The sequence below is a fragment of the Ciconia boyciana genome, chromosome 6 (assembly GCF_034638445.1).
Source record: "Ciconia boyciana chromosome 6, ASM3463844v1, whole genome shotgun sequence".
Lineage (NCBI taxonomy): Eukaryota > Metazoa > Chordata > Aves > Ciconiiformes > Ciconiidae > Ciconia > Ciconia boyciana.
This window is the reverse complement of record NC_132939.1, coordinates 14315933-14332038: the sequence shown is the minus strand read 5'-3', so window position 1 is coordinate 14332038 and position 16106 is coordinate 14315933.

Genomic DNA, 16106 nt, shown 5'->3' with positions numbered 1-16106 from the left:
CTTTGATCATGTGTTTGCCACAAAGAGACATGTGAGGCCACGTTGTAGGTGTCCCTTATAGTTTTCAGGTTCAAAAACCTGTGTCCTGAAATAGTCTATGACTCACCTGTATCTGCAATGCTTGCCCTTGTGACCACAGGATTTTATTATTTTAATGACCTCCTAACACAGCTGCCAGCAATGCTGCTTCAGAGCTCCTCATTTGTTCAAAATGCAGCTGTCTGCTTCCTCGCTGAAGTCAGCAACTGTGCCTGTTTTGCTATTACGCTGACAGATTGCCTTTAAGTTGTCCCTTTGTTTTCTGCAGACCTTAATGGATATGCTACTTGTCTTTGTTTTTCTCTGAGCCTTGTACTTTGAGATTTGCATTCCAGCAATGTCAGAACAATAAAGATTCTAAAGCTGTATTTTAGCATGGAAAAACTGTATTTTGTCTTCTGTTGCTTCTAGGAAATTAATTTCTCTTCAACAACGATCTTGGTGTATTCTCTCTACTCTCTGCCTTATACTCTCTTTTCCATCTTTTGACATTGAGGATTGCTCCATAATGTCCTGCTGAATTCAGATAAAGTTTAAATATAAAACTTGTGCATTGTTCACATCCTAAGCATTTGACAGAGAGGAGTTTTAAAAATGCAGTCATTACATTTCATAATGGCAGTGTGAGCTGGAATAGTCCTTCAGGACAAGAGCAAGGGGTAACCAGCACTGTTGCTTTAGAAGATGGGACCATGAGAGTCAACTTTGATTCGAGTTTCCAAGAGGCCAAGTCCAAATGTAATAATAGATGCAGACATTAGCCTGGGAACCCGGTGAATTCTGGAAGTGTTTTGTTCTGAGAAAGATTTGAGGTAATTTTAGAACATGTAGGTCTTCAGGAAAAACAATGTACTTCTGTAGTATTTTGGTTGATTGATTGGGTAACAATCTGAGGCCTGGTTTAAAGAGGAATCTGAAATTTCTTATCTTAGATAGGCCAGGATAGAATTCTGATTCAATGAATATTATCCTTGCATGTTCGGTAGATGAACAGATGACAGGCACAGTCATTGTAGCCTTTTAAGTGTTCACACCATGTAAAGTAAGTACCAGAAGTGCCCACTGCCTTTCATGCTTCCTTTGTTTCCTGCATTCAGTTCAGTTCCTGCAGGCTTTTACCGAAGCTTGGAAGTGCCTCAGGCTCCTTAGTACCTAGACTGTGTTAGCATGAAAAGCATATGAATGCAGTAAGGCATTTGAATAGGCTTGAATTCCAAGTTTAAAACAGGAATGCTGAATGCCAAATTTGGCAGCCGTTGGGAATTTGAAGGTAAAGCCCTGAACTGAATTGCCTTTGGGGAGGCTGGCATCATCATATGGGTTTGACTAAAACCCATCGGTCTAATGGCTGCTAGATGCCCATGTCCTGCCGAGCAGGAGCCTAGTTCACTCCTAATTAAAATTCTGGCTTTAATCTGAGTGAAGATGGGCCAGAACATTTTCTTAGTTCCTTTCTGCCCTTTCTTAGTGTCTGTGCTATGTTTCTGTTCCATTTACTCTCACAGGGTCTGTTCAGAAGCGGAGCAAGTGGGTGGCAATCTTGGGAGCCCAGACATGCATTTTGTTTGTAAATGTTTCCCAGTGAGCAGAATTGTTTCTTGCTTCATAGGTCTACTGCAGGAGTCCCTCCACACAATTTTCTCTTTAGGAAGAGAAGGAACAAACTGCTTGATGCACAACTGAAAGATACTTGCTTTGGTGATGAAACCGCACTCATCGAGAGGATCAGAGTAGATTGAGAGACTGACCATAATGTGAACATGTTACCTATTTCTTAGAGCCGTGAATAACCTCCTGAGAGGTGACATATTTACAAAAGTAGCTCTCCATCTTTTTGTCACAAGCACAGACTTGCTGAAAATAGAATCTTCAGAGAGGAAAAGTGAGAGACAGTGATTGCAACTGCTCAGAGCCACCTCACGCCATACATGAAAAGTATAAAACCGAAACGTATGCTCAGCTGCTGGTACCAGCTGTTACATTCATTATAGTAATTGCTACCATTAGTGTGCTATTAATATTTCTCTTACAAACTTGTAAGAGAAATCAAATGAAAATGCAAAGTCTGCGCCATCTGCAACCATTTAGGTTCTTTGTAGGGCAAGAATTTCTAGCAATGCTGTTGTCCTCTAAGGGAACAGTTCTTATGAGAAGCTTCATTTCTCCGAGTTACTTGTGAAATTTCCATTTTGTTCCGGAGGAGAAAGAGCACATAAATTTGGGAGGACATAGGTATAATTGCTACAGGATCTGCTTGCCTATTGCAGCAAAAGCCTAACACCTTGCAACAAGCAGCAGGAAGCTTTCTGGGCCTGTTCAGCCTTTTGTGTAGCTTTGTACAACTTGGAGACCTGGAGCTGACAGCGAATGCAGCCTTTTACCAAATGGGCTGCACATGACTAGGTCTGAATAGGTGGCTTAGACTCCGGATTGGAGGCGGCATGCTAAACCACCCTCAGATGCTGGCATTGGTGTGAATCTGAGGTAACATCATTGTGACAATTGCGAGGTGCTCCTATATCAGCTCTTCATCATCAACATTTTCCTAGAACAGCTTTATTGTGGGACAGGATTTGGCCCTATGATGTGGGTTTTTTTCTTCCCTATCCCCTATTTTTCTCCATTTCTTTGGGGAAATTCTCATCTATGAAAGTGCTGTTGAGTCAGCATCTTTCAGCTCAAGAGTGCCAACACTGTTCACAACAAGTAGCTTGAAAAAATGTTTTCTTTTCAATTTTTTTTTCCACATAAATGATTAGAATGGAGAATGTTGCTGATCTAAATGACACTTACTCATCCAAATGATGAATACTGTAGCTGAGAAAAGACTAGTTAATTTATCTAGTTCATCTCACAAGAGAATGCAAAGTACTGGGAAAAGTTGCTATATTGATAGTTTGTGTTCTGATCCACTTTCAACTGTTATGAAAAAAAAGATTAATCAAAAGTATATTGGTGGTAAGAGTTAATTATTTAGCGATCAGTAAATGACTCAAGACCATATTAGTGCTGTTGTCTGCAACAGAATTAATATGCCAATGCTGCATGCATACGGCTATAATGTGTACTATTTCATGGTGACCTGTGCACACAGTCACTGCTGCATACTGAATACTTTCACTGAAATCAGCTGGACTTCTTATATGTCTGCTCAACATTACTGCTTGCTTTTGCAGCACTTTGAGACTCTCATGAGGTGCAGCCTAAAGTCTCAGCACTTGTGATTTCTTAAGCCTGTCCATTTACAGGGAAATACTTCCAGCACTCCCTGTTGTAGAGAAAATGTGAAAACCAGAATCCTAAAGCTAAAATCCAAAAGGCAGCTCAAAATAGCTTCAATTTATTTGGGAACAGTATGATTTTCTAAAGCCAGCTCTGCAGCATTGGAGAAGCGTGGCATGATTTCTGGATGCATGGGATCCCCAGTGCAGGCGCCATTTTCACAGGGCCTCCCAAGCTCCTCTGAAAAAGGTAACCACTTCTGCATGATAGTCCATTCAGCCACCTGCAGGCCCAAAGTCTTGAAAAGGCTGTGAGTAAGCACAGCAGCGAGATGGGATGGGCTTCCACCTCAAGAGGCTGGAGGGCAGGCTAAATATTCTCTTGCTTCCTCCACATATCTTCATATAAATGCATGGAAAGTTGCAGGTCTGTCCCAAAGGATGGTTTCACCACACGCCCTCCAAACGCCTTCATGGAGAGTGGTGGGAGAAGGAGAGAAATTTGCTGTGTCAGAAGCGAGGTGCTGCAGTTCTTCAAAGCATTAAGCAGCAGTTAGTGTTTTTTTGTTTTTTTTTTTTTACTTCCTAAGATGGTTGGTGCCTGCTTGAACAGCGGCTTCTTGCAAAAGCAGGCACTGTGTTTCTTCTTGCACTGATAGGTGTCCATCCTTTATTTAGCAGTACTGCGGGCAGAGCTACTGTCTTGCTGAAGCGTGTGAAAGCACTATTCTCGCACTCTCTGCACACCCTTCTCCTTGCTGCCTGGAGGGCAAAGGATAGGAAAGCTGGTTCTGGGAGTTACCTTCTTCATTATTCTGGATTTCCCCTTCATCCTCATCTAGTGTCAGCTTGTTCATGCTCCAGGCTCAGTCAGAGGGAACTGGTTTGCCCATCAGATTACCTGACTCTCACACAAATTTCATGCATCCTCAGAAGCAGAGGAAGGCTGTACTCCCAAAGTGAACTCTAGCCCAGGACCAGCAAAGACCTGACTATAAAGTTTGTCCTGACTATAAAGTTTGTCCCAGCCAAAAATCCATCACTTCAAGGAGAGGCAAAATGTAAAATTTGATGGATTTGGAATGAAAGAGCAGTTTATTCCAGAAGTGTCATATATAGCACCAATTGAAGCAGCAAGGTTTGAGGGAGACCCTGGTTAAGTTTTAGCAGCTCATCATTAATACTGCATCTGTCATGTTTTATGATGATTTACGTAGTATTACAGAAATAATGGACCAAGCTCTCAGCTGACATAAATCTTCATTGCTCACTCCAACTCAGTGAAGTTCTGCTAGTTCCTTTGGAAATTTGGAGTTTGATTTGCAGTTCTTATTGTTACATACAATATTTTCCCTGCTTCCACAGGGTGTGCAGTATGTATTTCAAGTAACATAGACAATGTTAATAAATCCATCTGAATGCAGAATTTTCTCTGCAGATTAATAACATGAAGTTGATCTCACAAAAGGACAAGTACCTGACCTCTCATTGCTAATGCAGTTAAAAACACTGAAGAGGTCTTGCTATGGTATTAGCTCTTAGCATTGCAGCTCTCCCAGCAAAAATGTAATTTGAAGTTTATGCTGCCACAGCAAATTCAATTCTATTAATTCCCAAGCTGCACCCCTTGCATGTAAGAATACCCATCAATTTGTCTTTAGGAGTTCTGTTGCCTACTAATATCTGTGCGCAGTGTCTTATGATCTGAGAGACATTGAACCAATCTGTTCATTTGCAAAATAATATTTGATGTGACCTCTGTTTCACTTCTGTCGTCTTTTCATCCAACTTCTTCCTACAGTTCGTTGATCTGAGCTAGGAACATGGAACTTGATTTTCAGGGTTCTCTCCTTCTGAAATATGAGGGGACAGAGACACAGCCAGAGAGCCACCACTTGGTCTCCCTGTGGGGCAGGAACCTGCCTTGGCAGAGGGCCAGGGCAGCAAACTACCTTCCTGGAGGGGTCTGGAGGAAAAAAGGCTATGGGCTGCTATGCTGGCCAGGCTATGGAAACTGAAGTTTAGGATATCATTTTGACTGGGAGTAAAAAGGGGAAAAATTCAGTGACGTTCACAAATTTGGCCTAAAGGAGAGACCTGAATGTGTAATGGTGTGACCTGCCAGCCATTCTTTCAAATAGATCACACAGGTCTTAATTCCAAAGCCTGTGTGCTGGCAATCTTAGACAGAGAAATTTAAAAGCTTTGGGCTTGAAATCTGATTTCAATTTAAATCATAATTGATTTTTTTTCTCATTTAGATTTTTATGAACAGATGGACTATAGCTAGCAGTTGCCCTTCAGGAGTCTTTAAAAATGTCGTTCTGTGAACTGTTTCCCTGAAGATTGATATAGCTGCTATTTCTTCAGCTATCTCTGAATCATCCTCAATTACTATACGTCTTTATAAAATAATTATAGGTTTTATCCAGGAACTGATCCCGGCTCTGTATTTTTCATAAAACACTTACGCAGGGTTGGTTAGCAAAAGAGATGTTTTTACCCAACCAAGTTTTCAATTATTTAAGCTTTGAAGTTTTATTCTCTTATTCAATGTTTTGCTACCATGCAGCAGCTATATTCCCTTGGAACTGAAATGGAAAAGATTTTGGCTGCTCTATCCATCTCTCTACACTTACTAATTTGTCTGCCAGAGTAAATCACACACAGAATGAACTTAGGAGAGTTATTAGTTCAGATGAAGCTATTCAGACTTAAACCAATAAATAAGTTATGATCTTGCCCTGGAACATCTCTGCTTGTGCAAAAGTCAGTCTGCTCTTTCTCTTTCCCTGTGCATGTATAATGGGGAAATACTTTGTAGGAAAAAATAAGTTTTAAATGCAAGAATAGACTGAATGAAAGTACATGGCATTAGCTCTGGATAACGGGGTGATGGAGGTTGGGTGGTAGCCATGTGGAATTGTCATCCGATGATGCAAACACAATTTACAAGAGTTCATTTAGTCCTTGCCCCTCTGTATCTCCAGATACACCTTTGACGATGTCTTGGCCAATGACAGATATGTTGCAATAAGGAGGGCAGTAGGTGAAACCACTGAGACAGCCAACTGTCCAGGCGAGACAGCTCCTCATACATTAAGGCTGGCAGGTCTCTTCCTTCAGGTATCCTAAGACACTTGGGGTGGGAAACATTTTGTAAAGGAAAGGTTTTGTTCCCTCTGCACTGTCCATTTTTGCTACCATTAAGGACACCTTTTACTCATGGCAGAGATCGGGCTAAAGTACCAATCTTTCTTCTGGAGAAATGTGAGGAATTGGGGAGCCATATAGCTTCCACGTGCCTTTATATAATGGCACAGGCGGGGATTGTTCTTCTTTTAAGATGAGTTAGCAGAGTTATAGATTATCGCAAGTGTTGTCACTAAAATAGATTTTCAACTCTGTAGAAGTTATATCTCCATCTTTGTTTTCTGTATTATTTTGATGCACATAACCTGTAATTTATATGCACTGCTATGGAGGATTGCATGCATTAATCTTTCACCTGGAGGAATTTTCAGCATGTATGTCACTGAAATGAAGTATGGAAAGAGTCTAAACTCTAGCTTGTCTTCAGTCCAATGTGCTCAGCGGCTGCTGCTGGAATTTTGCAAGGCTTCTTTATAGACGTTGTCACTTCCAACTGGATGTGTTCCGGAATAACCTCTGAACTCTGGTGTTTCCAGTGCTGGTAAACTGCCTAACAGTCAGCAGTCTGGCTGTTCTTTGGGGATATGATTAAAACCACTGCATTCCCTTTGGTTTAATGAAGTAAGTTTCATTCTTCCACCTCACAGTGCAGAGTCTGTTGGAAGTTGATTTAACTGACTCTCATTTAGGGCATAAAACTTGGGGTTAGACCTCTGTGCTCTGTTTTCTTAAACTTCTCTGCTGAAGATGCTTATTATGAGGCAATGAGAGAAATTCCTCATGCCCATGAGGACTGGCTGGTTAAGTGAGAAATGTTCCTGTGATGGGGAACAGTATGTTTAGTACCTCAAGACTGAGTAGGCACTTCAGTGACCTGGCCTTCTTAAAAACCCTACAGATTTTAACTTACTTAAATTATGATGGCTTACAAGTTCAGCTTAGTGTAAACTGATTTAGATTTTTTTCCCATGTTTGCTTTTTGTTTTTTTCAGCAGAGCTCCTCATCCAGATAATGGCACTGCTAGGGCACACAAATACATCTAGGGGCTGTCCTGCATCACGCTTGACTGCCTGGCGTGTTTACACTGTAAACATCGCATAAGGAAAGAGAGATCTAAGGGTGAAGTGACTTATTCAAAATCAGGTAATCAGGCCCTGGACTGAGAATCTCATTCAGTTGAAATTTAATCTCATGTGCCCTTGTTAAATTGCAGTTTCCTAGTTTGCTGCCTCTGTTGATGCTTTGCTTTGATGCCCTGAGTTCTCTTGTTCTTCAGGGGCTACAGGTGTTCATAACACTACCTTTGTTCTTGAATATTTTCTTTTAAATAAAAGGGTGATAGATTGCTTCAGGAATGCAGCCGATCACAAGATAGGAAATGTAACTTGAGCATCTCTGGAAACAAATTTGTGATGCTGAAAACCTGACATTTTTCAAGATAAATATATTTAATCAATTCTGCTCTTGAGATTGCAGTTGGGACAGAGGCACATCTCCCTTTGTACCTGCTTAGAATTCATTTCATGTCAGTGGGGAATGAAAATAATTTATATGCAGTGACACAAATCATTGATTGGTAGGTGTTAAAAGAGCCCAGAGTCTCCATTTTATGTTTGGTCAATGTGTGCCTGTGTCATGTAAGCAGACAGGACGACTCATACTACATGAAATTTTTCACAACTGCTCTACTGAGGGAGGAAAGCAGACTTATCTCAGGGTAGGGGCAATATGCACAGAGGCACCCTCTGTTTTACTGCCACCCTAAAGTCTCTCTGGTGGACAGTGAAGTTTTGTTAAGCAGGATGCCAATATGAAAACCTAAAATTTTTCCAGTATTATTTTCCGATTCACAGCTAAGTCAAAGGTTTCATTTTAAAGGAAATTATCTTCACTGATTCTTCCAAATATTTGAATTAATGAACAATTTTCTCTAAATATCCAGAGTTAGATTTAATTGCAAATAATTAAAAAGTGTATCAAGGAAAGCTGGCACTTATTGACATTAGGAGAGCATGGTATAATATGTCTTGAGGCTGGATAGTATAATTGTGTTTTCCTCTTCTCACAATCCCTACCTTGATCATATTAGGCTGACCCTAGAATAAATGTGCATAAATACTTCCACCAATTCCAGTGGACTTTTGGAAATGTCTATTTATTGCCAATTATTTCCTTCCAGAACATAATTTGCATCTGAGCTGCAGACTGTCCTACGGTATCTTATCTCAATGTAATAATAACTTTAGGTCTGTTGAAGTGTCTGCACACGAAGTGAGTAGTAAAGGGAAAAACAATAACTCTTCAACTAATATTTGACAGCTAGGGCAAACAGCAGGGAAACACATACTCTCCAAGAACAGCGCTCTGTGCGGCTGGGTACTTTCAGTAGAAGTTAGCACCACAATATATTTTTCTACAGGCCGATTTGTTTTTAAAAGACGATTTGAAGTCAAATCTGCCATGCAGAAAAATATGCAGTATGTTTCCTTTCAAGTGTTGCTCATTTACTGTATGGCTGGCATGTTTTGTGCAACAAAATTAATTGCCATCAAACGGTAAGAAGTTGTCAAATAGAAAAAAAGTATCAATACCCGCATCTGCTTCTACACCACTTCAGGTGCTGCATATCTTTGCGTATTCCACCTCTGACTCATTTCTAATTGACCAACTTACTCCAATATCCTATTACAATATGTGGTATTTTTGGAGGCTTTTTATTGTTGTAGGATTGTTTGGGGTTTTTTTCCGAGCCTGCTGATATATGGACCTTTTCTATGTAGTTTCTCTGACTGTATTTAGTCTATTAACTCCAAGTCTGTCTTCTTGACCTGAGTCTCCTGTTCTCTGGGTTTATTTTTTATATATTTTTTTACTTCTGTCTTGTTCTCTCCTTTTCCACATCAATTTGCCTATTACCCCTTAGTGAACTTTTTCACTGTTTTCTGGATTGGCTGTGCTTTTTCTGTTTCTCCTTGACTTATTTTCCTTCACTGAGTCTTGGTTTTGCTTTGACATTTCTGTATAAAGGAAGGGTCTTATTGTTAACTGGGTCTGCTTGAGAGTTAAATTGGAAAACATGCCGAGAGGCACAGAAGGGTATTTCTCTAGGTCTTTGAGTCAGTGTGTCTCAACACATCTCTCTCATACTACAGTACAATCCAGCACTGGTTGTAAATGGGCTGTTACATTACCACCTTCCTAATGTAAGAGAAGACAGTGTAGACAAGGATCAATAAATAGCAAATGTCAGAATGAGGAAACTGCTCAGCAGTTCCTGAGGAAAAGGCAGTGCTTTTTGCAGAGTGGATTCCCAAGGGTGTTGTTACAGTTAGGACTCCGTGAGAGGGAGCAAAGTCACACAGCAGGTATAGCAGCAAAAAGTCTGTGCCAAATATCCAGCATGCACAATTGCTTCATTATGGCTGCTAGAGGTACAACATGTATGCATATTATACGTATATAGAACATATCTAAATACACTAGTATTCTCTGGGAAAAGGGCCGTCAGTGGTTTTGGAACAGACTTTTACTAAATGCAGAAAATCTGGGGTGGGGTTTTTTTGGTGTGTTTTTTTTTTTAATCTCCACTCCCATTTTGTAATATCCTCTTCCCCCCAGCTCTTTTCTACTTCTTCCCTGTCTCAGGTTTCCTTCTTGCTTATCTTCCAGTCAAAGTGTGCTGACCCTCAGAGATTAACTGTGCTGTCCAGGGGCAGGTGGGGCAATACTGCAGCAACAGTAAAGATCCCTTTCTGAAGATGTGAACCTTGATCTTTCCTGAAGAATCTTAATAGATTCTTTAAATTCAAGAAAAGGAGACATAGCTGTGAAAGGAAGAAAGGTAAACTGAGACACTGCCACATCATTCATGCAGGAATGGGAACGATGGGTGGTACCAGCAGCAAAGCAGTAACAGACTGTGATGTCCTGAGTTGTCTCATGCCCTTCACTTTTTTCCTCTCCCCAGACCTCTCACTAAATCCAGGCCTGTGACTAAGCTTCCAGAAGAAATATTTTTTTTTAAGTGAATTCACCATATCTTTTACCAATTCAGATCATCTGCCTGGTTTCACATTCTCCATAGCATGTACTGTATCTGCACATTCACCGAAGGAAAGTGGCATTGATCTCACAGTCTCCTTTTGATTTAGTCATAAATAATACATTTTGTGTGAATCTAGAGTTATCCCGGCTCTCAGTCCGTTTGTCTTTATAACTTGCCGCTCCTGAAGGGGGGTTGAAGGATGTGGTTACAATCGTATTACCAATGTTATGATCCAGACCTGAATAACTGTGTTTGGCACGTGAATGAACCGGGCACATGAACCCAGCTGACCATGCAACTGGAAGGATAGAGGGGAAAATGTGGTATCAATGCAAGGAAGGTGCAGCAGGATTTGGCTTAGAAGAAGAGTGTGGAACTGTCATTGATAAGGAACTGTGAAGAAATCCCAAGGAGTCAAAGTAGCAATTCCCGAGTTGGATATTAGAGAGAAGAACATCTAGATATATCTACCTATAGTACTTTAGGAGAAAGTAGATGTTGTCTGAAAAAGGGTCTGAGAGGCCAAAAAAGTAGATTGGTTTATGCAAAGCAAAATGAAGAAAAAGAAGATAGATTTCATACAGTCATCTCTCTCTATGAAAATCTGGGCAGGCTCAGAGAATTTTGTATCCATGTAATTTTTATACAATATTTACTACAGAGATGTAAACGATTTGATTTATTTTCCTTTGTTTTTAATTCTTATCCCAACATTACATAAGAAATATTGCTTTACTTTATCTTCTGCCATGCAAGAAAAGTCTTTTTGAAGAATTTAATTTTTTAAAGTGGAAGTCTTTGTGTTTTCTTTACCATGGTCTTTGAAGTATGAGCGTATGTTTTGCTTAGTAATTAATTGGTGCTTAAATACTGATCATTTTATGTCTAGAAGGGGAATTTTAAAAGCTTATCCTCCTGTCTGGCTGCCAGGAAATATATTTTGCAAACAATAGTTCCTCCAACTTTTTTTACAGAAAAATAACAAACAAACTGCTTTGATTTGTACTTGCTGGTGAGGGGACTCTGCTCAAACCACTGATGAAGTTAAATGAGGAAAATGTGCTCAGTCTGCCAGATGCAGCTGATACAGTTCTCACAGAAGAACTGTTAATAATTCAGCATTGGGTTCTCCCCCTCTGAATGAAAAGCCTTGCGCTGAGGGCTGCAGCACAGCAGGGTCTGGCCTGATGCAGATGCCCTCCCCTCTGAGGTGGTGGGACCTTGCCTGCTTCATGCCAGACCCTTCAGGTGTTGCCTTTCAGAGGGGCTGGCAAGCGTGCAGTCAGATAGGACCATCTGGAGTGCCTGGGGGGCCTCTGCAAGAGGGTGCAGGAGGCCCTCACCAAAGGTGGGCGTGAAGTGCTGGTGGGAAGGTGTGCTAGAGGTTGGCGTGGGGCTGCACGGGGGCTGCACGATGAGCTCACGGAGATCCCCAGGCTGTAGGCACGGAGTGCCCAGGTGCCCTTCACCAGCCAAAAAGAAACTGCCCTGGCATTCTCCAGTGGAAGCTGGGAGCTGCCAGCAAGCATCCGTTAAACTCTGACAGCCAAATCACTGAGAACCTGGTAAACAGTAAACGAAAACATTTTATAAGAATATGGTAAAACATAATTTTAAAAAAGTATCCTTAAGCTGGACCAGTTTATTGAACAGAGTGTCTCACATTTAGCTTCTGTTAAACTATTTGGCCACAGCTTCAGTCATCTATTGAGGTAAAGTGAAAAAATGGTGTGGTGAAATCGATAACATTAATAGCTCTTGCAAACAGAAATTCTCAGCCAGCTGTTTAAGTTAATTTAGTGTATCTCTATATTTGAAATTATTATCAGTAATAATTCGGGGAAACACTGAGTAAGCAATGCACTCTCATCCTGTCCTTGTACTGGCAAATATGGAGGACTCAGAAAGCGCTTGGCACATGATACCCAGAATATAATTTGTATGCACTGTAGATGGATGCTTCAGTGAAGATCAACTGATCAATTCCTAGCTTATCCAGAGACTTTCTATATAGCTGTAGGCAAACTAAATACTCTAGCTCTTGCCTCAGTTTATCATCTCTAATGTGAATGTGGCATTTTATTGCATTACAAAGATGATGTAAAGCAGTCATATTACAAACAGTGTCATATATTGGCCAGAAGTGCAGATGATTGCAGTAAGTCAAGCTAATAAGTTGCATAAATTCTGAATTAAAATCAGGTGTTTCCATTGCAAACTCAAATATATTTAACGTATTGTATTGGAAAGAGAGCAGCAAACCAATAATTTACTTATTCCTGCTCTTTTTGCAAAGTTTTACTAGCTAGACCATTTTAAAGCAAGCAAACGAAAATAACAACTTGATACTATTTAATCTTAAATATCATCTGAAGATTTTGAAGTCTGTAGAATGTTTTCTATTTATAAAAATGCTCAGCTATTCTAATGCTAGTTTCCTATTTTTCTAGCTGCTTTGACTCCAAACAAAACCATTCAAATCTTTTTTCCTCATACAGTGAACTCAACCTCATTTTAATTTGATTGCAACTCTGTGCTAAAGTGTAATGGAATGTAAATTCTCTCAAAACCTGTGGCTCCTTTTTTTTTCTAAATAAACTGACTTCTTTGAGTAATCATGTTTGATGAAATCTAGAGGAAGAAGAAATCTAGAGGGTATAAAATGAGAAGGTGGTTATCATGATGTTCCAAATGAACACCTATGGTAAAGCATTTCTGGCTCTACTTACATGTTCTGCTGGGAGCGTTTCAATTTTCTGGCTCACTGTCAGGTGAAGTTAATGGCTTTTAAGGGCAGATAAGTCATGTCTGAGTTTGAGACATCTGTGGGTTGGAAACATCTCTGAGATTAGACAGGATTTTGTTTGTTTTTTTTGTTTAGCTCCCCAACAGCTAAGCATGAACATTTAAAACTGTATCCTCAGCCGGGGTAGACAGTTTTAGATCTATAATTTCAATGGAATTTTTTTGATTTACATTAACTGGAGGTAATGCCTATGCATGCTTTTACAGAACAGTTATGAAGGATGTACTTACCTTCAGATTAATCCTGAGGTGTTGCAGTATTAAGCACAGTTGCCTACTCACCATGCTGCACTGGAAAGACTATTTAATATGAAGAAACAGTTTGGAGTTTATCCTTTCAGCAGGCTAAGACATGCTACCATTTGCTAACCGCTTCAGAGAATTCCAGCATGGCTCTCCCAGTCTGAGTTGGAAGAGCCTGGTTTTGTCCTGAAAGGACACCTCCAGGTCCTTTGGACTTGCCATGAGGACAAAGGGAGATGCAACATGTTCCCCTCTTGCTGGTTGAGTGCAAAATGATGCATCTTAGCTCAGAGGAACAGAATGAGAAACACGCACAAATTGAAATACACAAAATTCCATTTAGACGTAAGACAACACCTTTTGACTGTGAGGCTGGTCAAACAGCAGCAAAGACTGCCCAGAGAAGTTGCAGAGTCTCCATTCTTGGAGATAATCAAAACTTGCCTGAACATAGCTCTGAGAAACCTGCTGTAGTTGTTGTTGCTCTAGGCAGAGGGGTTGGACAAGATGATCTCCAGAGATGCCTGCTATTGCCATCCATCCTGTGATTCCATGAAAAAAAAAAGACTCAGAACTGAAAACTATCCCTGAGTTTTAGAGGGAAAAACAAACAAAAAGTGACTTATAATTTTCATGGTCTCATTAAACTGGCATTTGGTTTGCTATGAATTTAGGAGAGAGACATGTACTTTGGGTGGGGGAGTCTTTTTGAAAATATGTCTTTTTGAAAATATGTCTTTTTGATTTGGTATTCTAACTGCCTTGAGTGACACGTAAATAGTATGAATGGTTCCGAAAAGTTCAAAAAGCATCAGTACAAGAGACGAGAGCAAAATTACTGTGTAAAATTTGTTTTAATAATAACCTTCAAAGGGAAAAGAAACCTTTAAGAGCAAAACCTATGTGAAATAGTATGCTGAAATGGAATAGGATTATCCAATTTTGTATTTAAGCACTATCATAGGAAAATTCATCCTTCATTAACAATCATTTTAGGTATCAGGATGTAGGAATAATGTTAGAGGACAGTAAAAAGGGGAGTCTGAAGGGAATATATAGCAGAATCCACCTGAAGCAGTCCCACTGGATTTAGATGAATGTTCAATGGGACAGCAATTCCAAAGATGACATGAGCTCTAATCATGATTATACTACTTTCTTACTCAAGTTTCAGTGACTTTATATACAGCAGTCATGTAGGTTAGTCTGTCTCTGTGCAAGAGACTTTGTTTTCACCTTAGTAACAGGCTTTATTACTTACAGTGGAGAGTCAGAGGATTGGATATATCCAGTGCAAGATTTTGAGAGAGACGCTAAGTGTTGTTACAGGATCTGCTATCAGACTGAACTAAAAACTTATTTAGCAGGTGTTGAAAGCAGGCCACCAGTGGCAAACACCAGGACAGTGGCGTACAAGATTTGATTTCTAGTGCTGGCAAAGTCAGCTTAACAACTTTCACTCCTCAAAAGTTAACATTTTCTCATACTTACTTAATTTACAGGAATATGTAGATGTAGGTGTCAGCTTGGTATTAATTGTAAAAAATCTGATATTAGACAGGATCTCAGTGGAGCTAGGCAAGTTCAAACTGAAGTGACTAAAGTGAAAAATCACACTGGGTGGCAAGGGAACTCTATTCTGTTATTGCAGAATAGATTTTATTTCAGTGTGTTACCAATCGGTATTTATACTTCACAGCCTCACAATAAAGAAACAGGAATGTACTTATTGGAATGAGAATAGATGAAATACAGTTAGGAAAAGTGAGCTTTCATGGAGAGATGGACAGGATCAACCAAGTAAAGGCTGCAGTAAATCTTTCATATATCAATTTGTCTCCTTCCCAGAGTTCCATCTCCAAATTGTTAACCTTTACCACAAAATTTTCTTGTTGTAGTTGAAATTGGGATATCAGAAATAATGCCTTTTTTTACTAGGGAAACAAGATTTAACCTGGGCTTCTTTCTGGTTGAGGCACAAGGACAGTGAACTTGGCATAATCCTCATCCAAAGCCCACAACAATGAGCAGAATTATCTCTATCATGTCTGCGGTATTACTGAAGTGTTTATAGCTAAAATTACCATTCAGGGCTTTGATTTTATTCACTTTTTGTGAGCATTTTCTTCTTTTTGATTTGTGAAAGTTTTAACACCCTTACTATCATCCCTAGAGTTTATTCTGAATTTGTTTCAACACATTCCAGAACTCACTGCTTGCAAAGAAATCCACTGAACTTGCTGAATTTCAGCTCATTATACAAAACCTCAGATTTTGCATGTGGTCCTGGATAGTTGCACAGGTTGATTTTCAAACAAACAAACAAAATATCCTAGATACGCTCACAACTGATCTGAGCTTTATACAGAAAAGTTCATGAACTTTGTTAAGAACTCTAGGTTTGTAATGAATGCAGATAAGTTTTATTTGGTATGGCTTTACTTCAAATATGATAGCTTGATTTTAGATATATTGGAATGGAAAAATCTAAACACAACCACTTCTGTAGTTATGCCAGCACAAACACATCCCTATTCCTTGTCATTTGGAGCTTAAAATTAGAAATGTCCAAGCCAATAAAGGAAAACCCAGAATCCTT